Source organism: Microtus pennsylvanicus, chromosome X, assembly GCF_037038515.1.
Source record: "Microtus pennsylvanicus isolate mMicPen1 chromosome X, mMicPen1.hap1, whole genome shotgun sequence".
NCBI classification, from domain to species: domain Eukaryota; kingdom Metazoa; phylum Chordata; class Mammalia; order Rodentia; family Cricetidae; genus Microtus; species Microtus pennsylvanicus.
In genome coordinates, this window is record NC_134601.1 from 123542803 (window position 1) to 123566299 (window position 23497).

The 23497-nt window shown below is 39.7% G+C and overlaps 1 protein-coding gene across 9 annotated transcripts in view; it reads right to left on the minus strand.

Annotated features, from left to right (window-relative positions):
• Frmpd4 (FERM and PDZ domain containing 4) overlaps positions 1-23497 on the minus strand; it is a 644634-nt gene that overhangs the window by 358253 nt on the left and 262884 nt on the right. The window contains exon 1 of one of the 9 annotated variants that reach the window (XM_075956802.1): positions 14764-15008. The exons of 7 other annotated variants lie outside the window; for them this stretch is intronic. The gene's annotated coding sequence lies outside the window, so the exon portion shown is untranslated. Of the gene's footprint in view, positions 1-14763; positions 15588-23497 lie in introns of those variants that run through there. One more of the 9 variants, XM_075956806.1, reaches the window with a different exon arrangement.

Here is a 23497-nt window from a genome sequence, read left to right on the forward strand (position 1 = left end):
CAATAGGAGTTGGCATTCTAATGCAGACAGTAGAAATTCCACATGGCTTTATCCCAAGACGCAGAACTACAGGAGGTTAGTGGCTGCTGGAGAGGGTCTCTAATTAGTTGTCTCCAGGGACAAACTCCTCCATAGGTTTTCCAGTCCCAAGGGGTCAGCCCTGGACCCATGCACATACAAGCATCCACACATAACAATTATAATTGCAGCAAGTATCATGAGTTTGGAAGAGGGAAAGACTGAAGGAGGGAGCAGAGGGAGGAATGGCGATACAGTGCTCATGTATGAGATTCTAAAAGCCTAAGACTGTGAGTATATACGGAGAAAGAGCTAGAGAAATGGCTCGGCTAGCAAAGGCTCGGGCTCACAACTAAAAAGAGTTTGGAACCACTCCTCTCCTCTCTTTTCTTTTTTTGACTTCTCGTCTCTTCCTCTTTTCCATATTGCTCTATGAAGTTGAAACTCATGGCTTTAAGCATACTATACAAACACCCCACCACTGAGCTACATTTCCATCCCAAGAGGAATTATTTATTTGAAATGCCATGAAATGAGTACAGAAACTTGAAAAGAAAAGGTCCTAGGAAGGAAACAAGAGGTTCCACAAAGAAGTCCAAGAGAAATTCTTTTTCAGTTTCAGTTTTAAAACGTACCTCTTTAAACTTCCTCATTTCACCAACTCTCGGCAGCAACACAGAGATGCATGGTCCCTTTCATTCTCTGACATTCTATGTTTCTACCGCGAGTCTCCCTATTTAAAGGGTTGTTACTTTGATTTCTGACAGCCATCAGTGCCAAAATGAGTAGGTCATGACATTCTCATATTGATGTCCAATATCCCTCTTACCACACATGCATGGTGATTTGATCTCAAGTTTTACAGAAGGGCTATCAGCTGCTGTCTTTCATAAGTGGTTGAATATCTAGGATTTCCTTGAAAAAGCACTGACTTTTTAAAAATGCATCCATTAGACCTGTCTAGAAATATTTTATTACCTTGTGCTCCCTCACGGGTGATAATACTGACTTGACAAATGGATTACCTGAGGGGAAAAAATGTGTGCACATTTGCAATCTTTCTGGAGACAGACATTTGTCAAAAGGCAATGTCTTCTGTCATTTTCCTGAGAAACCAGGTGTGGCTTGCACTAAAAAGACAAACCAGATCAAATGGGAGCCCTGTACATTCAGCTCCACACCGTAGATCAGATGTCAGAGGAACACAAAGACTTTCCAAAGTCCACTGTTCTTTGCACTCTAGTTCAATTGTTTCTTAATCCTTTTTCTGGTCCATAGGATAAGATAGGCCAAGTATATCTTAATTGAGATAAATTTGAACTAATAATGTGCTTTCCTTTAAGATATTACCACTGGGGATAAAAAAAATATCCTGTCAAGAAAGTGTGAATGAAAAGGAAAGATGAAGGAAATACTTCTAAGATTTTCTTCTTTCCTTGCTTTCTTGTTGAAACATCAGAAAGGCAAGCAGAACAGCTGTTTTCAACACATGAACGAGGCTGCCAGGTAAAATGTGGAGCACCCAGTTATATTTGAATTCCATATAAACACCAAGTCATCCTGTATTTATTATTTTTCCTTCTGACTAAATCTGTCAATGCTATTACTCATCCTTTCTCTTTCGGAACTGGAGAGATTAAGGCACCCAGTGAGGTAGAAGGCTATTGAAGTTAGCAGCAAAGCTTTCAAATAGGCTTTCGGGTGCACGCTCTGCAGACCATTGATGCAACTCATGTGCATCTTAGTCACAAAGTTTTCTGTGTGCTCCATCCAAAACTGGTCATTTTGACTTATGTCTGTAACTAACCTCAGAGCTCGAGAGATTCTAGCTAGAGAGCTGTCAAAAGTTCCAGTGAGATCCCAGATGGAAAAAAATCAAAACAAAACCCAATATGGTCTAGGATAGAGTTCAGTCGATCCAGTGTTTGCCTAGCATTACTCCTCAGTACTGCACAAACTGGATTGAGGGTTTGTGCCTGTAGTCCTAGGATTCAGGAAATAGAAGAAAGAAGATCAGAAGTTCAAGGTCATTCTTGGCTACATTGCAAGTTTCAGGCCAGCCCAGGCAACATGAGACTCTTCTGCCCCTCCCGAAAATGAACAAATTTAAAAAAGTAAATAGTAAAGTGAGATGGAATAAAGCTTAATCATTTAAAACCGTTTCAATGTTTCTGCTTCATTAGCCAGAACTGTGGCAGCGAGGCCACTGGGCACTTGCCCTAACAAAGAGTAGAGTGACATCTGGCAGGACAGGCTGTCTTCCCAAGTCAAAGAAGTTGGCTTCCCAGCTCTTTGCCGGAACCTCAGACACTCACCTCTATCAGCATTGCAGTTCCCTCATTTCTAAAAGAAGAAGCCGATACTCAACAGAGTTGAAAGGCTCTTCTGCCTCCCAAATGCTGTGATTCTTTGAATGAGCATCAAGGAGAGACAAAAGACTAGAGTCCCAGTGAACATGAGTCCATTGAGCCGTTGACTCAGATGGCTCCTTTCCCGTTTTCTTGCAGTCATGCTGAACCATCATCCCCTGAAGAGCTGTGAAGGTACCTGTGGCATTCAGTGGATTCATTTCTCACCTACGCTGACAGGTAGAAACAATTTTTGCCCAGGAAATTGTCCTTGGAAAATAATTTCTTCTTTCTCAATAAGCAGAGATTTCAATGCCAGAAGTGTGATTTATTTTATTTTTAATTTTTCTTTTTTCCTTAATTATTACTGTCACATGGATAGATAGATAGATAGATAGATAGATAGATAGATAGATAGATAGATAGATAGATAGATAGATAGATAGATAGATAGATTAGATAGATAGATAGATAGATAGATAGATAGATAGATAGATAGATAGATAGATAGATAGATAGATAGATAGATAAACCTGCCAAGTTTGTTTAGTGTTGCTCGTGTGTACCTGCTTTGGGGGATGACTTTTTGATTTTGGTAAGTCAACTAGGGGGTTCATCCTTGTGTAAGAACGATCTCCCCTTTGTGGGAGTCATTAATTGAGCATAGCTATTCATCTAGGGGTGGGGGCTTGTCAGAGTTCCCCAGTTCACTCTGGCATGTCAAATATTGTTGTTATTGTTCAGGTCTTGTATAGGAAGCTAAATTGCTGAGATTTCAAGGGTGTAGCTTCCCTGTTCTACATAGAAGATACAATCTTACAGCAGATTTCCAGCCCTTTGGCTCTCAAAATCTTTCCATCTGGTCTTCAACGTTCCCCAAGTCATTGGTGTAAGGGTTATGTTGTAGATATATCAAATGGGGCTAGGCACCCCACAGTCATGTATTTTCTACATTTTCACCATTTGTTGCTTTCTGTAATGGCAAAAGTCCACGAGAAAAAGGCAATCAATAACCCTACAAGCTGTGATGCCTACAAAACACAATAATGTTGAGCACAACAAGATATTCCCCAAAGGTGAAACAGTGGTACTTATTTCTTCATGTTAACCAAAAGCTATCTAATTGGGTTGAAAACCCACACAATAGGAGGGAATTCATGCCTGGTACTGTAAGCCTAGCCACTACCCATGATTGGTAGGTCCCTAGAACAAAGGCAAACCTCTTGCTGTGTCTTTCCTAATGCACTCTAACTTTTACTGCATTCTAAATACTAACCTTGCTTATATCTGCAGATAAGTATCCTCTTTCCTCTCATCAAGAAGGGAGATGCTTTTGTCATTATCTTTTTCTACCTCTCCAGACTCAGCCATCTGAACAAGGAGGTGGCACAGGAGTACTGATGATCTTAGTGGGGATATTATTCTCTTGGATATTTTGCTTACTAAAATATTTAAAAAATCTTCCCCTAAATGTCAGTGAAAAGTTTCTCTTGGAAATTCAGAAAAGACTAACATGCTAAGTACGGTTTGAACTGAAGGCGTCAGTTCCCCAAAACCTGACTCTACTCAATACTAGATTTGCAGCATTGACATTAGATACAGAAATAAAAACCATACTAATACCAAAATGAAATCAATTGCTTTTTGCAATGAATTGATGATTTAAATAAAAAAGCATAGATACATACACAAAATATCACCACCCAAGATGCTGCAATCAAAAAGGTGTGAGCAGAAAGAAAACAGGAGAGGATTTGTCAAAGGTATGCAAAATACAGTTATTGGCCCCTAAAAGTTTATCATGCCATTAGAGTGACTTATCCTAGATCCAGAATCAAGTGATTTAAGTAGCTTTGTCAGACTTTGCTTCTAGATCTGTAGCCACCATGAACAAAGAATTAGGACCTTGGTGGACACCAAGCCAGTCCTTTATCAAAATCCGTTTTCGGTTTGACTTCTTCCCTAACCACAGTTCCTTTGATTCGTATGGGATCATATCAAATGAATCTAGAATTAAGTCTCAGCTTGGATGTACACAGTAGAGTTTCAAAGAAGAGTTGATTCTCAACGGAAATCCATGAGACTGCATAAGGTATGAGCCTTATGATTAATAACTTAGAAAATATATATAATGAGACCCAGCTTGCTAAGTGTTTTCAAGCATCTCCACTGCCATTGATTATATATAATAGTGTTTTCACGCGTCGGAGATCCTTTCTGGCTCAAGCAGCCAATACTTCTATTCATTTAGTAGAAGGTATCTTCCATAGTTTTTACATATATTAATAGAGTATAAAGTGATTTTATGATTTTAATATAACATAGAATAATTAAAACAAACTGATGTGGTAATTGCCACCATTGAAGCTGTTAACAGGATGTCTTTCTTTTAAAAAGCTGGGTCACATTCCATTGTGAATAAACACCACATTTTCTTTATATCCCCTTACTCACCTATTAATGATCTCTCAATTAATTTGACTGCTTTAACTCAAGCTGAATTATCCATGGGAGTAAAGATATCTCTTTAACATATTGATTTCCATTGTTTTGGTAAGAGGCTGCTTCTTTTTCCTTTTTTATTATGAAGGGCAGGGCAAATTCTTGGTTTCTAGCTTTTTCTGGTCTGAAATTTACTAAGTAGACGAGATTTCCCATGAACTTGTGATAATCCTCCTGCCTCTGCCTCCCAACTGTGGGAATATGGGAATTAGGAGAATGTGACTGCGTGCATGATGCTCATATTGCAATTATTGGATTTTATAGAATACAAGTTGTATTTAAATATATAAATGGGTTTATAAGCTTGTTGATTAAAGTATAACAAATGCAATGAAGTTCTTTATGTGTATAGATATGTATTTGGCCATGTGACATGTATGCATGTGCCTGTAGAATATATGTGGCCTTCATAAATTTCCCTCAGATGCTTTCCCTACTGAACCTCAGAAGTAACCCGTCCTCTGATTTTAGCAACACACTGGATTAATAGCACCTGTCTTCAATCTTCAGAAAGATGGAATTATGAGGTGTACACATTTTGTCACTCAAAATACCATGTCTTCTAAGCAATAGTACATTATTTGTACTAGTGTATATTATTTCAGTGAATTAGTGAATTACTTAGCTCTGCCCCACCAAAACTTCTATATTCCAGAAGTAAAGTAATGCCAGCAATGGTCACCTAGGAGGTCAATGCAAACTTACACAGACATGCCCACTGGTTATCATATGTACTAAAGCCACAACCAAGACAAAACTGTGGTGGCCATGGGGAAGAGTAGAGGAAGAGAAAAGGGTGGGAAATAATTTATGTCTCAAAAATATATCTGTTTTTCTCATGTGGTGGGGTTTTCTGGCACTGGAACCCTGGGCCTCATATATGTAAGGCTAGCAATTAAACACTGAGCTGTAGACCCAATTCTCAGACTTTATTTTTTTTATTGTGCTATTTTATACATCTAGTCCTCAGAGACTTAAAAAAATAGAAAGAAATTTCTGAAACTCATACAAGTACAGAAATGAGAAACAGTAACTTTATTAATATAATTTGCATTAAATCTCATAAATAAGAAGGATTTCCAAAAAGATGCTTTTACATGATAAATTTATTTTAATTATGTTTTTCTTATTTACCTGATTTAAACTTCTCTCTTAAATCATTAGACCTTATTAAAAAGCTTTCTTCATACACATAATGTTCCTTCCTGCCTGGGAGTGAGATTCATTTCCCTTTATAATCAATAAGCCTTGTGTTCCATTGTGCCTCTTTCAAGCAGTTGCTTTCACATTATTTAATCTGTCTCAGAATTTTTCTAAAGGCTTAGATTTAATGTGGTAAAGTAGAAACGAACAGCTTTTAATCATTAGGTCTGGCCAAAATGACGTTAACCTAAGTTTTAAGTACCCGAGTTCCTAGGGATATTTGTGTGATTAAAGAGATTTTTAAAAAGTGAAAAATATTTATTAAAGTTTCATTTGAAAATTTTGTTACTAAGACACTTGCTGGCATGATTACACATCCCTGTCACATAGGAACAAAGAAAGGATAGCTTCTGTTTTTGCTTTATAATCTTCCAAATCCGGTAGTTACAAGCATAGAACAACTTCATGAACACAAAATTGACACTAAATTCAGTACAGAAAAACAGCTTGTTAGGCAGTGGTGGCACACACCTTTAAACCCAGCATTTGGGAGGCAGAGCCAGGCAGATCTCTGTGAGTTTGAGCCCAACCTGGTCTACAGAGTGAGTTCCAGGACAGGCAGAGCTATGCAGAGCAACCCTGTCTCAAGGAAAAGAAGATGAGGAGAAAAGAAGGAAAAACTTCCTTTAATAATTTTTAAGCCTTCCTATTTGATTTCTTTGTCAATAATGGCATGATTTTTCCTTTTTCTAGTATAAATTCTGAATGTTCAGCAAACCTTTTTTTCTGCTGTCCTAGATAATTAGAAAAAAAACAAACTATAATAATTATTTAGGGCTTCCTTCCTTTACCCAATTCCATCCTATTAGAATAGCTCAGGCACTTTTCTGTGACATATTTCCTCTTCTTTCCATTTACTTATCTCTGTCTCCATTAATGCAATTTGATGAGAGCCTTTTGTCTCGTGAGTTCTGCTTTGTCCTTCTATTCTTCCATGTCAAAGTAACCTCTTTATATTCTGTGGCATACAAAAACTATCAGCATATTTTTTTTTGGTGAAGATGACAATGATTTAGCTATAGTGCAACAACAAAGCCCCAAGTAACTTATTCTGCCCCTTTCTATCCTTTCTATTTCCTGAAATCAAATGGAGTAGGGAAAGGATGCACCAAATGAATAAGTAGTTTTCCATGATGCATCAATTCTGAGAGGATCCGGAGACTCCAGAATGCTGAGAGGAGCCAATGTATCAGACATATGACTCAACCAGAAGAATTAGTAAATGGCCTTCGTAAGCCTCTGCCCACGTACTTTCTCCTTGGTGGTTCATCGGGGTGCTTTCATTCATCCGGTCTATACACTGTGTCATGCTCACTTGGGTACCAACTCTCACAAGCTCTTCTCTTTACAAGGTTTTCCCTCATGACTTGGAAGAGTCACTTCATTCGGTGGCACTTTCAGCTGCACTGAGGTCCTACTAGATGCTCTGTTATACTTTGCATCATTTCGGGTTTGTTTTTAATGATGAAGCAAAAATTAGTATTCTTCATCTGATTTTCCAAGTAAGGCTTTGATGCTAGAGAATTTGAAAATCATCAAGTTCAGTGAGAAAAAATGGAAGAGGTAAACCATGTTAACGTTCAGCTCTCTGAGCTCCCAAGGTTCAGTTGAAGAGCAGAAGGAGGGAGAATATGAGCAAGAAAATCAGGGCCGCGAGGGGTTGGTTCACCCATTGAGACAGTGTGCCTGATCTAATGGGAGCTCACCAAAGCCAACTGGACTGGGACTGAATGAGCATGCAATCAAACTGGACTCTCTGAATGTGGCTCCCAATTGGGGCAGACTGAGAAGCCAATGATAATGGCACTGGGATTTGTCTCTACTGCATGTACTGCCTGTTAGGGATGCTAGTCTATTTGGATGCACACTTTCCTAAGCCTGGATGGAAGGGGGAGGGCCTTGGAATTCCCACAGGGCAGGTTACCCTGCCCTCTCTTTGGACTGGAGGGGGAGGGGGAGGAGGTGTGGGGGAGAGGGAGGAAAATGGGAGGAGGGCAGGAAGTGGAAATTTTGAATGGTATTCTTTAATAAAGCATTAAAAAATAAAGTTCACCTGAATGCAGAGTGCTAATTATTTGTGCACATTCTTGTTTACAAAGACTGTACCCTGAATTAGGCCTGGGGCTGCATTTAGGACAAAAAATTACTTTTTGATTCATTTGTCTGAAGTTCTAGCTCATCTCCACCCCAACCCCACTCTGGTCTTCTTGTTGCAGCTTACAATGAAGATATATATCTGGTGGTGTAACTCTGCCAACCTTCTTCTTGGTTTAACTTCTTTTTCACTGTTGCTAATTACATATTAATGTCCTTAAACGATGTACCTAAGTTTTTTTCTATATAAATATTTGTGAAATGTATACATTTTTGTATGTGAAGATTTTATATGTGACAATGTTTCATCAGTTTCTTAGAGAATAATTTTCGTATAAATTCAAGACAATCAAAATATTGGTCTTTTGTCTGAATTTTTAGGTAATTAGAATCACCAGGCAGCAAGACTGAAAGGAACTTGGTTTCTTTTTTTTTTTAATTTATTTATTTATTAAGGATTTCTGCCTCCTCCCAGCCAGGGCCTCCCATTTCCCTCCCCCTCCCCCAATCAAGTCCCCCTCCCTCATCAGCTCGAAGAGCAATCAGGGTTCCCTGACCTGTGGGAAGTCCAAGGACTGCCCACCTCCATCCAGGTATAGTAAGGTGAGCATCCAAACTGCCTAGGCTCCCCCCTATGTAGGCTTTCCTTACCCAGGTTGGGATAGTTATTAAAGTACCTAGTCCCGCCTTTTCACTTGCTTCTGTTGAAATGTTCTACTTAAGATCTTGAAGACCTTATGCAATATTGTTGCTAACAAAGCGTGTTAGTAACTTTGAGTTCAGTGTTTCTACTCAACGATGCTTTTGTACCAATTTCTAAAAAGTGGCAACAGCACACAAAAAAACAATACAAACAAACAAACCCCCAAAGACAGAGAAGCTGTGATATTCATAGGGAGAATGAATGCATAATAGAACACCCTGATTCAAACTACTTAAGAATGTTTTTTCAAAAGACATCTTGGGCTGTGTGTGGGGGCAAGGTCATCCAACTGTCTTTCTAAAACTCCCTCTGAAACCGAAGCAGAGATGTGGTTTTTCACTACTTAAACGACTGAAAAAGAGGCCTAGTGATCTTATCAGTACGTTCAGCAGAATACTGCTGCCTAATATAAATGAGCTCTCAATTATTAAGTTTTACAAAAGCAGAGCAATTTCTCTCTCTCTCTCTCTCTCTCTCTCTCTCTGTCTCAGAGAGAGAGAGAGAGAACCACACCACATGTATGGGAAGTCCAGAGATGTCCTTTGGCAAGCAGGTTTTTTTTTTTTATCTCAGTCTACTCTTGCGCTGCTAAAGTTATCTGTCTGACTGTGCAAACACACTTTCCACTAACATTCCATTTGGGAAACACTCTTGTGGTTGAAAGTGAAAGGCTTCTCCTAGGCTCATTTGTTTAAGGACTTGATCCCCAGCTGTTGGTGATGTTTGAGAAGGCTGTGGGACCTTAGGCATTTGATCCCCATTAGAGGAAGTGGATCACTGGGAGAAGGCCTTGATGTTTTATAGTTTAGTCGCACTTCCTGTCTGCCTTTTAATGCCTGTGACCACCTGCCTCGCCCTCCTACCACCATGCCTTCCCTGACAAGAAGGGCTATAGTTTTCCCAGAAATAGTGAGCCATAATTGGCCCTAGCTCACTAAAGCTCTTTCTTTTCAGGTATTTGGTTCCAGCACTTAGAAAGGTGGACTGAACCAATTCTCACGGTGAAGGGGAATACAGAGTAGGGAGTGTCATGTCCCAGCACTATGGTTATAGGCACAGCCCCAAATCTCAGATGTCTTCTCTCCTTTCTTTTGCAGAATACAAGGATTTATCAAACACAAAGTTTCTTAGTGGCCTAGATTTACAGTGAAATTGTATGACAGCATAAACATGATTCTTATAAGATTCAACTCTGTATTGGGGTGATGCCCTCTATAATGGCAATGCACTCTGTGCCTCTTTAAGACTGACTTGGACCCAGCTTAATATCTCCATATGACATGTTAAAACTCTGAGTCAAAACAATTCTACTCCCAAGTTTTGCAACTGAACTGTGAGAACTTATGCTGGTCATTGGGCCTCCCTGGATTTCAGTAGCTTCTCTTCAAATTTATGAGATTGAGCTGAATGACCTTTTACGTGCCCTTCTTTGCTAACATTTTATGCCACAAGACCCAGGAGACTTCTTAAATAAAGACACAACTGATGTGCTTCTGGAACTTGTCATTGACCTTATTGATTATTTAATGTCAGGGCCTTGATTAGAAATGCAATTTCTAATTATAATGTTGTTCCAAAGATGATACTGGGGCACCTTTCTGGGATCATTAACATTCATCAGTTCAGCTATCCGTTATTAAAAGTCTAATAAAGTGGTTCACAACCTTCCTGATGCTGCACCCCCTTTAATACAGTTCCTCATGTTGAGGTGACCCCAACCATACAATTATTTTCATTGCTACTTCATAACTGTCATTTTGCTACTATTATGAATCTTATGTAAATATTCGTGTTTTCTGATGGTTTTAGGCAACCCCTTTGAAAGGGTCATTCAACCCCCAAATGAGGTTATAACCCACAGGTTGAGAATCACTGGTCTAGTATATGTCAAGTGTGTTGCTGAACTCAGACTACACAAATGTGAGAAAGATTAATTTCTGCTACCAAGAGCACACAGTTCAGTGGAGAGAATAACAAGTAACTCACTGTAAAATAACAAGTTCTGGGTTTTATTTGAAATTAGATGTTCCATCTCAGCACTGTTAAGATGTGGTGTCAGCCATGGTGGGATGATCCTGTACAGTTAGGCATTGTGTGTCATTCTCGCCTTTAAACCACTAGATGCCAGTAACATCCCCACCAGATAGAACGACAAAATCACCTCTGATTGAGAGCCACTAATTCAATGCATTCTTTTATTTATGAGGAATGTTGTCGCTAAACGACTCTCACTGTAAATTTGTAAGAATGACAATCATGCTATACATCTTTGGGAATAATTCTGTGGATACACCAAGAGAGTGGTTTTTCACAAATTTACTGTAGCATCTTACTCACTAAGAGGTTTTTTTTTTCCTTAATAATATGAACTCAGTACTGCCCTCAAACTTGTAATCTTCTTTGAGGAAGGGCTATAGAAAAAGAGTTTAAATAACACCACCATGCGGGAAAGGTTGCCAAGTAGCATAATCAGCTAAGGTGTTCTTACAGATGAGTTTTCCTATAGGATGCATCTGTCCAAGTCTTCCCTCTGGGCATTAAAAATGTGGTTAGGATCTGACCATGTGCAGGAAAGTCTCAAGGCTTAGAGAATGCTCACGTATCTAAATAAGAGACTACACTAAAGACTCAAGTCAACAAATCCCAAAGATCCTTGTATATTACTGCATATTGTAGCCTTATACAGAGTACCTAAGCAATAGAACTAGCCTGGGTGTCCATCAGCAGAGGAATGAAAAATGTCTTTTACAGGAAAATAGGCGAAACTGGAAATAATGGTATTATGCAAACTAAGTTTATCACAGAAAAACAAATGAAATATTTTCTCTCATTTTTGCTTCCTAGAATGCAGAAGGGAAAGTGGATAATAAAGGAGGTTACCAGGGAAGCAGGAAAAGGGGGAAAGTAACGGAACATAGCTTTAAAGGACAGCATATTTTTGCATAAAATAGACTGATTTACTCCCTTATAATACAAATTAAAATATATTAAAAGGAAAAGAAAAACCAAGAAGCTAGATTGTAATTGTTTTCATGTCTATTAGCTAACTGCCATTTATGTGAAATCCTTTTCCTTTTGGAACTGAGACATAATGGAATTTAAAATAAGCACTTAACAATTTAGTGAAAAGAGAATGAGAAAGTCTCTGTGAGTATGTGGATGCTCTTCTTTCTAATTTCTTAATAAATTTAATTCAACTTTGATCAAGCTAGTCCTGTTTCAAGGCCTAAGAGCTGATGGGATAATGAAAGGGTGTTCTGTCATGAGTTCATTGCCAAGGATTCAAAACAACATCCTGACATCCTCTTGCACAGCTGACAGACTTTCAGATAGAAAGGGTTCAAAGTATAAATTTGGGGGATATCTATGTCTTTTTGCTTTATCAGTTGGAATGATTTTGAGTGTCTTTGACTAATTCCATGACATTACTTTCACTGCAGAGGATTATTGGAGATGTCAGGGCAGGTCATGGAATCCTATCACCCAAGTGTTGGGATGGGGTCCTTGAAGTTAGGAGAAAACAGCTGAGAAACCCAATACACACGGTGAGAGCCCACTGGTAAGTAGAGATAAGGGGGTCCAAGGGACAAAGGCCCCAGCCTCATCTGAAGTCATGTGTCAGCTATGTTACAGAATTTTTCTGAGTCATCTTGAAAAAAAAATCACTTTACCTCCTATCTTCTCATAATTTTTGCTGCTCACTGGAGACAGTGCACACTCTCTTTCCTTCTGGCATGCTGATAATTAGATAAGGTACAAGAAACACTCTGAGCTCTTCAAAAGAGGCACTCTGCAAATGTGAGCTATCACAATTGCTTAATAAATTATGGTAGGAATGAAGTCAGGCACAACTGGCCCCTGATTTGCTTTGTGGCAGACTTCTTCTTAGCTACTAAAATAAGCTGGGTGCTCAAGGAAAGAAGTATTGCAATTTTAGTCCCATTAAGACTCTAGGAAACTTTCTTGTCTGAGCCGAGCACTTGCTTTATCCTAAGCTAAATGGTTCACAGGACACAAACAAAATTGCTTCTTTTCTCTCTTTTCTACTGTTACAAAGATGTACATTCTCTGATGAAAGGTAAGATGACAGTCAGATTTAGATTGCAGTTTAACATAAAGAAGAATTGGGTTGCATCCTCTGATGTTAGGAACTTACAGCTTGCCCTTTTCAACTTCAGAGTTCGGCTCAATATATACTAGATAAGGTTGTGTTCCTGAAGAGATACATTTTATGTATTTGCTTTTTACTTTGACATCCTACTATTAAAATGCCAATGAACTGCATATGTGTGCCTTTATAATTCACAAAAAATAAACAAGAAATTATAAGGAACAGAGAGAGACAGAGACTGACACACACACACACACACATCTTTCTAATCTCTAGGCTCAAAGAAAAGATTTTGTTATAAGTCTATACTGTATTTCTTATCAAGTCATCATCCAGTTGGCCCCTAGTTACAACATGGAATTGATGAGTAACTGTCACTTCCAGTAGCAAGCGTCTCAGGGAAGTTTGCATTTTCTCTTCCAAAATTTTGGTTCTGTCCCCTGTGTTCACATGCTCGGATGAGATATACAGTTTATGGTGCAGAAATAAGAATCTACATGTCATGCTTTGATGAATGTCCACGTAATCTCCAGTGTTGTCTCCAAAGTGAAACACTATTGAACAACACTCACTTGAGAATTCCTCTGGTCTTTGACAACCAATATTTCTATACCAAGAATATTTGATGCTACTCCAAGTCTTGTGACCTCTGTTGTTGACAAATTATCCACCTCCCAGTCTAACTTTTTTTAAAAAAAAAATTCTGAAAGATACAAGTACACATGCACACTAAGGTATGGATCAATAAATGAAAGGCGTATATCTAATGGGTGCACATTAGTTATGTCTTGATAACATCATCAACTACCATTACCAATCTACTCAACTTGATCATTGAAGTAGATATTCAGTAAACTTGGTTGTATAAGGTGATAAAAGGAAATATCCCCCAAACGTAGCAGACTAACTTTTAAACCACCACTTATACCAATGCTTTAGGAGAAACAACAGACTGCTATTTTCCTCTTCATTCCAGCTCCCTGAGGGCAAATCCAATAGCTGGATGAATTAAAAAATATGTCCTTCTATTTTTAATGCAGCTTCTAAACGATCTCAGAGCCCTAGACAAGAGACTTACTAGGAATTAGTTAAATTTATAGTCACAAAAAAACCATCAACTCCTTGTATGGAATACATGTCAGCAGAAGACACTGCCTACACCAGAGCTTTAATTTAAACATAGCCCGTGTGAAACCTTTTACAAGAGATAGTCCTACATTTCACTAGGTATAAGACACGGTTTAACTTAGAGCATCCCTCTCTCCTCTGGATCCTTCCTTAAGAGATGCTGGTAAGCATGTGTGTTTAGAAAAGATCAAGACAAATGTGACATTTCTATTAGTCTTGTGACCTTGAAAGCCACAGTTTACTAGATTTAGAAAAAGTAAATAAACGAAAATTCTATTTCAAGCCACTGATTGAATTCTGACAGTGAGATTACACCTTGAAAAGCACCCAGGCAAGAAAGAGCAGATTTACTCATTCGTGTGATCTAAAGTTTCTACCAAGACTCCCACTGAGAACACACCCATTCCAGGAAGAAGAAAGACAAGAATGTTTTGGGAACTTGAAGCTGAGAAAACATATAGCGCTATAGAGAAATAACTTGCAGATTATGCTGAAAGTGAGGGGCAGAGCAAAACCTCTTCCTTTCTGTTATCAATGCACTGACTCAGAAAATCTAAGCAACATATCATTCTCCAAATTAAGAGGTAACTCTGTCCTCTCCCGTGCAATTCCCTTTAGAATTTATGTACTCACAGATAGCATATATCATGGCTTACCTTTAACTTACTGGAGTCTGTTAAGGGTCCTTCCTGTCATATCCAGCAGGAATGCAAGATGATGCGTGCTCTTCACCCCCAAGTGGCATTTGACTCCTCTCCATGCAATCGCTCAATGCAGTATGGATGAATGGGCTATGTTCAGTTTCACTGCCTTACAGTGTCTTTATTCCTCACAGCACAGAACTAGCAGGGCAGCGAGCACTGGCTGCTGCCGCTGCCACTCTCCTGCTTTTCAAACTAATGGAAAAAGTGGGCTGCAGAAAGCTCTCCGCTCACTCCCTCTCCTTCTGCTTACTGTGACAAAGTTAAAGCTGCAGCATTGAAAAAAGAACAAAAGGAAAATACAAGACAAGCTGCCTCCGTGGAGGAGCTTTCTCTTCCAGCAAAACATTATTCAAGGCAGACTGCGGGACAATATCCAAAGTCTGGAACTTTACTAACCCACAGCCCTCAAGCTAAATTGTACAGGCACCTGGACCTGGCAGGCATTGGTCGCCCCATCAGTACCTCAGTAACATACCTGAGGAGTGCAGTGAGGCCAGCAAATAAACATCCAATAACAAGCAGAGAATGAGGCCGACAGCTTAACCTTGCTCCTGCCTTCAATGATGCCAAAGTGTTCTGTTTGCTCAGGACTCTCCTTTTACCAACATTCAATTTGAATGAGCCAGGGCAAGTGCACTGCGCTCGTCAGCTCCTGAGAACAGGATGCATTTATGTGAAACACGAGGAGAATGCCTAATGCCGAGCCACCCTCTGCATTCCCAGGAGCTATTATTACAGGGCTAGCTTACATTGCACCATGCCTTCTTGAGCACTGCGACGTCAAGCGAATGCTTTCTGAACACACACACACACACACACACACACACACACACACACACCTCAAATGTTACATGTTGAGGGAAGCACTTTCCAAAAGCTGCCATCTGTTCCCAGGAAGAAGATTGGGAAGCCTCTTTGGAGTGAGCTGACCGCTATGCATCGCTTCCATCTTTCCATCAGCGACTTTTCAGACAGAGAGAATGATTGCCAGGGCCCTGTGGAATGGCACCTTTATGCCGAGGAGGAAGTGCTTTTTGCTCCTTTATTAGAAACAGATTGAGAAAAAATAAGGCACCTTGGCTTTCATTCATTTTTGATATACAACATTAAATAGAACCTTCATAAAAACAAGTTGTCTAAAAGTATGTGATCTTATATGAAAATATAGCAAGTGGTCACCCAGATACAGTAGCTTCAGATCGATGACTACCTTAATTGTCATCATAGAACCTTCCTACAGTAAATGACGGAAATAGTTTCAGAGATCCACAGCTAAGCACTGGGTCAAACTCCTGGGGTCTAGTTATAGACAGGGAGGAGTGATATGATAATCAAAGGGGCAAAGACCATTGTTGGGAAACCCACAGTGACAGCTGACCCTAGCAAGTGGGAGCCTACTGACTCCAGACTGACAGCTGGGGAAGCTGCAAAAAATTGAACTAGGCCCTCTGAATGTGGGTGACAGTTGTGTGACTTGGATAGTTTGTGGGGACATTGGCAGTGGAACCAATATTTATCTCTAGTGTATGAACTGGCTCTTTGGAGCCCATTTCCTATGGAGGGATACCTTGCTCAGCCTGGATACAGATAGGAGAGCCTTGGTCCTGCCTCAAATGATGGGATAGACTTTGTTGACTCCCCATGGGAAGCCTCACACCCTCTGAGGAGTGAATGGGGCATGGGGAGAAGATGCGGGGAGTGGGAGGATGGGAGGGGGAGAATTGGGATTGGTACATAAAATGAGATTGTTTTCAAAAGAAAAAAATAATGACCTATTTGCAGCAGCAAGGAAAAACATCTATCTTGGTACGTGTAGTTTTACATTTTCTCCTCCTTTGTAGCACATTGAATTGCAGAGTCCATTGCTATGGTGGTTTCTATTATCTTACCATTGCTCTACAACTGGTCCAAAGATTCTGCTTTGTTCTGCAGGTCAAGAAACTATTGTCAGACTGAAAAGATGACTCAGAGAGCAGATGCTTGGTGGAAGACCTCAAGATTTGAGTATAGACCCTAGAGTTCATAGCAGAGAGAACCAACTCCTGAAAACTGTCCTCTGACAGTTTTCATCTTTCTCTCTCTCTCTCTCTCTCTCTCTCTCTCTCTCTCTCTCTCTCTCTCTCTCTCCTTCTCTCTCTCTCTCTCTCTCTCTCTCTCTCTCTCTCTCTCTCTCTCTCACACACACACACACACACACACATACATACATACATACACACAAATGTTTAAAGGAAGCATTTGGCTTACCGTACTCAAGTGAATGCAAACTTACTCAGAACCCTCACAAGAGAATGATGCACGAAATTGTCCTAGGTTCATCCTTCATGTTGATAAAATACTATGATATGATATGATAAAATGCTATGATAAAATACTCTGACAAAATATATTTAAAAGAAGATAAGGGTTTTGCAGTTCACAATTCCAGGTGGCAGTCTATCATGGCAGAGATATCATGGCGGAAGTAACTTAAAATAGCTAGTCATATGCAGAATAAAAGAGCAGAGAAAGAATGGGCTCATGCTTGTTTGCTAGTACCCAGATGGCTCTCTCCTTGCTTGTTCAGGGCCATGCATATAAAATGGCGCTGCTCACGTTCAGAGTAGGACTTCCTACCACAACTGACATAATTGAGAAAATCTCTCACAGGCCAACTGACCGAGACGATCTCTCTTTGAGACTCTCTTTCCATGTGATTCTAGATTGTGTAAAGCTGACAATTCAAACTAACCATCATATAGATTTTGCTAGGAAATAGAAATAAAATATATAGGTATGGATGAAAGGGAGTTGCAATGGGAGGATCAAGCAGGGAGAGGGAGAGAAGAGGGGATTGTAGGAGAGAATACAGGGAAAGACAGTCAAAATTAAAGGACCTAATATTGTAGAAACTTCCAGTACCAAAATTGTGTTACATATAATCAAGTTATTGGTCAAAGAGTTCCCATGCAATTTCCCGAACAACCAGCCTGTTTCAAAGACTATAGGTTGCTCTCCACAAACTGACAGTAAGGCCCCATTACTGAAACAGCACCTATACAACTCATTGAACATGGAGATATCTGGCTGATATTTACACAGAACCTCCACCCTTATGTTCCAGCATCCTTGGTAGAGAAAGGTACTCTGCATGATCTCAAAAGAGAAACATAAACACCAAGATAGCCATAAACCTTTTATATACAATGGTGTACTACCTGTAAGATATTCTAGTGTAATAGTGGCACAAAGCTTGTAGAAGTAACCAACCAATATCTGATTTGACTTCAGCATTACTTTACGAGATCAAACCCATGTTTGGCATTGCTTGGGTCATCAATAACCTGAGACTAGATAGTTCAGGACCCTAGGGTAAAACCAAATAATACTGATCTAAATAAAGAAAAAAATATAGTGATAAAAATGACCCCTAATGATATTCTGCTATACTCATAGATCAATTCCTTGTTCAGCCATCATCAGAGAGGCTTCCTCTAGCATTAAATGGGAACAAGTAAAGAGACCCACAGCCAGAAATTATGTGGAGAGTGAGAGACCTTGGAATACTCTGACCTAAATGGGATGTCTCTATCAAATGCCTCCTCTCAAGGCTCAGGAAACCCTGTAGAAGTGGAAGAATGTAATGTAGAATGTAACAGTCGGAGGGCATGGAGGGTACCAAGAAAATAAGGCTCTCTAAATCAACTGAGCAAGGCTCAGTCACAGAGGCTGAAGCAGCATGCATGGGGCCTGCCTGGGTCTGTATATATTATGGTTTCCAGTTTAGTGTTCACATTGGACTCCTGTGTATGTGAACCTTCTCTTGGGCCCTTTTCCTTCTATTGGTTTGTTTTGTCCAATTTCAATGTGATAGATTTTTTTCTCTTATTACATTTTATTATCTTTTTTTTTAAAAAAATGAATGAATGAATGAATGAATGAATGAAAACTTAGCCACTATAGTAAAGGTTACCAAATGAACTGTCATTTATACCTGCTGGGAAAGGGAAAATCAATTTTCTCCAATAAGAAAATGAAGTAGTTTGCTAACATATTATGGGGTCCACAGGATTTTTTGGATTTTTTGTGTATGATTTTATTGGTCACAGCTTGGTGAGTTTTTTGGAAGGATGATGCTTTATTTTGTTTTCTTGGTTTTTGGGGTTTTTTGTCACTGTTGTTGCTGTACTGGGTCTTTGTTTGTTTCTTGGGAAAGAATATAAAGATTGGTGAGTAGGAAGGGAGATGACATCTGTAAGTCTTGATGATAGGGAGAAATATGATCAAAATATATTTAAATTTAAAATCGCTTCAAAAAATAAAAAGCCTAATCATAATAGAAATGCACTGTAATTTGTGGATGCTAATTAACCCAATAAACCATGAGTGATAAAGGAAAGGTATTCCACATGACCAAAACTTCCACATGTAACTCTTCAGCTCCGTGAAACTTTCTAATGTCTTCCTGGATTCAGCTGCTAAGAAAAATGATTTGCTGGTATACAAAGAGATATTAATAAAAAAAGATATCTAGTCCAAAATCAAACATCAGAGAAGTCACCAGGGTTATGAATATGATTAAAATATATATGTATAAAGTTATTCTTAAATTTTATTTCATTTTTATATGTATGGGGGTTTTGCCCTTATATAAAACTGTGCACCATATATGTGCCTGGTGCCTACTTTGGCCAAAGAGGGCGTCAGAAACCCTGGACTGTAACTGGAGTTACAGATGACTGTGAGCCATCGTGTGGGTGCTGGGAATCAAACTTGGGTCCTCTGGAAGTTGAGCCATTGCTCCTAACCACCAAACTGTTTCTTCAATGTCAAAACCATCCCCAACAGTTTTTTTTAATTACTCAGCAATATTACTTTCTGTCACCTTCTCTTTGAAGCTATAGCCACTTTCTCTTCCATGAGCTAAAAAACTGTATATGGATGCAGAAAGAGAGAGAGAGAGAGAGAGAGAGAGAGAGGGGGGGGGGGAGAGGATTAATAGCATAGGAGTAAGTATTAAGTTACATAAATCTCATCACAGTGTCAATGAAAGATAAAAATGTCTGATTAAGAGATTTTATAAATAGTTTGTAAATTGACAGATCAAAAATAAATTCTAGTAGAGTCTTAGACTCAACACAAGACCTAAGTATACCCAGAGGATTTCTAAACATAGATCAGACATTTGAGGCCATTAGTATATGCCAGGGAAGTATGAGTGCTTATATAGGAGAAACAGATGCATATGTTAGCGCCTATGATTAGGGTAGAAAACATTCAGGCAAATGTTCCCTTGAGTTCTCTCAGAAGAGAAGCAAGGTTTTTGTAATTATGATTGCTCACAGTGAGCTGGGACAATTGGATGATGTGTTCCAGCATTTTGGGGGGAATGTAGAGGCAGCTGGTAGGAAATAGTGACTAAAAATATCAACTCAAAAATCCCAAATGGATGATGCTCTGGATGAATGGATTCAGGTATCGCATGTAAGCATGTCCAAAGTGCTCTGATAGACAGTGCTCAGTATAACATGTTGGGTGATATGGGAATGAGTAACAGGTCACACCTCCAAGACCAGCCGGGGCTCAAGGCCATAGAACTCAGGATGCTTTTCCTCATTTTTTCAAAAAATGAGACTGCACAGGAATTCTTGGTTGTACAAAGCAGAAACTTTCCAGTGTTTCAAAACAGCTGATACCTATCTGGCCAAATCCATTGGGGAAAGGGTCTGAGGAATAGCCAAAGATGGTTGAGCCCTCACAGTGCACACTGAGCTCTTTCCCTGACAGAGGCCAGCTGGAGCTGTGCCCATACAGGTCCCTCACGCTGGTGTTTTGCCTTTGGGTTTTTTAGATGGCAAAGGCAACTGTTCAGATCTAATCTAGCATATCAATCAATTGACCTTGCCATAGGGAGGTTATTCTGGATTACCTGGGTGGCCCTTGAATAATCACCAGAGCTCTTGAAGGTGGGAAAAAAAGCAGAAGAATAAGTCAGGGTAATGTCAAGCATGAGAATTTAGTTGAGTGTAGGTGGCTTGGAGATGAAGGGGCACCCATCGTCTGAATTCAGACCTCAATTCTACATGTGTACGGAACTATATCTGCCAACTGGTAAGTAAGGAACTGCATATGAGCACTGTAACCTGAATGCTTAAGCCCAGCCAATGCATTGACTGCAGCCTGGTTAAACCCTAAGCAGAAACTCTAACCATGACATAGCATACTTTTGACTTGGAAACACTGTGTGATGATTAGTGGGTTTGCCTAAAGTATTAATGATGAAATTTGTCTCACAGCAAAATATCAGCAAGTGACCCTGTTGTTTTGCACATGTTTTCCATTCATCCGGATCACTGACAGGGAAGGAAATCCTGACCCAAGCCACGGATGTCACAGTGAATGAGCAAAGTGAGCCTAGAAAGACACGGATTCATATTGATTCAGTCTGGGAACACTCAGAGATGGCATAGTTAAGTAGATCACAAAGCAGAATGAAGTGAGGTACCAGGTGCAGAGGAGAAATGTAGGGACACAGTGGGATGACAGGAATATTCAAGCTGCCTGAGTAATGTGTATACCATCCCTAAGGAAAACTCAGAACCATCGACTCTTAACATGTCAGCGACTTATACGGAGATGAGGTCCCCATCCCTCCTATGACACTGATTATATACCTGACCTGATTTCAGTGCTGTTGAATTTTATCTTTCCCAAATGTGGTGTTGCTGTTCTCTTCTTGAGTTGTGTTCTCCCCTCATTTTACATCACGTGTTAATATTTCTGTGGACAATCGTGTGGATGGGAGTCCCAGCACTTTTGCTCCTCAGGTCCATAGCTCGCCCAGTTGGAGAACATGCAAACCTGGGTGGATAGCGAGGACTCGGAGGCTCAGGCCACATCAGGGAGCTCCTCCATCCCAGCTCACCAGTGAGTGTTCGTTCTAATATAGATCACAAAGGTTTCAAGAAAATTAAGTCTTTTTAATTTAGGGGCTCAATGGAAGAGCTCTCATTTCTCTCCAATTGCAAACTTCAGTCTAAAACTGTGTAGGTAATGGTGCGTCCTTATGAGTTGGTAGCTCAACTCCTAAACTGATCCACAGAAAAAATTCACAAAGTTGCAGAAAGATTGATGAATAGTCTGCTTTACATTCTCTCTGCCTGTCTGAAATATGAATCCATTCTGGTTCACACCACCTGGGAAGCGGAGAAGGGAGGGTTGGCAAGAATTCAGGGCAAGCCTGGGCTACACCTAGTTCAAAGGCAGTCTGGGGTACAGGATGAGATCCTTTGCCAGTAAACCAAAATACATAGACTAATTGAATAATAAATAACCTCATTATTCAATTCATGTACATGTATCTCTAGAGCCTTTACTTTGGGTATCCACACAGCTATAAAGAAAGCTGAATGGAGCTTACGGCTTTGGTAAAATTCAGGGAAAAATAAATGAACAACGTGGCCTTGTTAGTCTAGTGAGGTCAAATGATTTCTGCAACCCCTGACAGCAGTAATGCACTTTTCAGGGACAACCAACTGGCAGATGTGACCCAAGTGACAGAATGGTCACAGAAGCCTTTGTTCCTCCTTTGAAAAGCTACCACCCTTGTGGACGTTGTTTTCTTCCCTGATAAAGCAACACTGCTCTCCAAAATGGTACTCAAACAGAACGGCTCTGGAGTGGATGACTTCAGATTTAATTGGATCATTTCTACCCTGAGGGGGATTTGTTTCCCCTGGAGTTCTAAACATAGCAGTAGACCACATAGCTTAAGCTTTGGATTATTTACAAAATGATTTGGCCCACTGGTTTCTTTGCTTTGTTAGCTGGAAAATAATACCATTCTATTGTCGGGCGGGGCTAATTCCTTCTCTCTGTGTGGGGCTTGACACAAAAGGTATTTTTAGGGTCAATTGAAACCAGGAGGTGAAGAAAAAGAAAGAAAAAAAGAACGAGAGAGAGAGAGAGAGAGAGAGAGAGAAAGGGAGGGAAGAGGGAGGAAGGAAGGAAGAAAGGGAGAGAAAAGAAGGAAGGAAAAGAAAACAAATAAAAAGAAAAGGAAAGAAAGAAAAAATGAAACTAGCAGCTAGACATCAATACAAATCTGGATCAAAACAGAGGAAAAGTATGTGCCATTTACTTTGATATACTTGCAGCATTTATTATCTGGGACTGGGGTTTTTAAAGAGCAAACACTTGTTAGAGTTTAAGCAATCAAGCCTCTGATTATCGCTTAATGACTGATCTCTCTTGAAGGCTCCATCATAATTAAAATGCAAAAAAGGGGGAGGGGAGGAAATGTCATAGGGGAATTTGAATTTGTAAAAACCCAAGTTAAAGCATGTGAAATGTAATATTCTGCCTGCAAAACGAATTATTTCCTTTTCACTAAGCAGTCGGTTAAAATTCCACTCATGCAACAGAGGAAAGTGTGTGCGTCAGCCCACCCCATGAAAGCATGAAGTCATGCATATTGTGATTACGCACTTGATTTTACAAGTTCAAGTCAAAATTATACACTCTCTACCTGAAGAAGACTAAACCGTAAAGAAATTGTCTTGTACCTGCGGGATCACGGAGCGAGGCAGCAGCCGGAGGGAAGCCGTGGAGATGTTCTCACAGCTCTCAAAAGCTTCCAAGCTAGTTCCTTTACTCATGGCTGTGACTGGACATCGGACATTAAACCACTTGGGAGGAAAGATTGTGA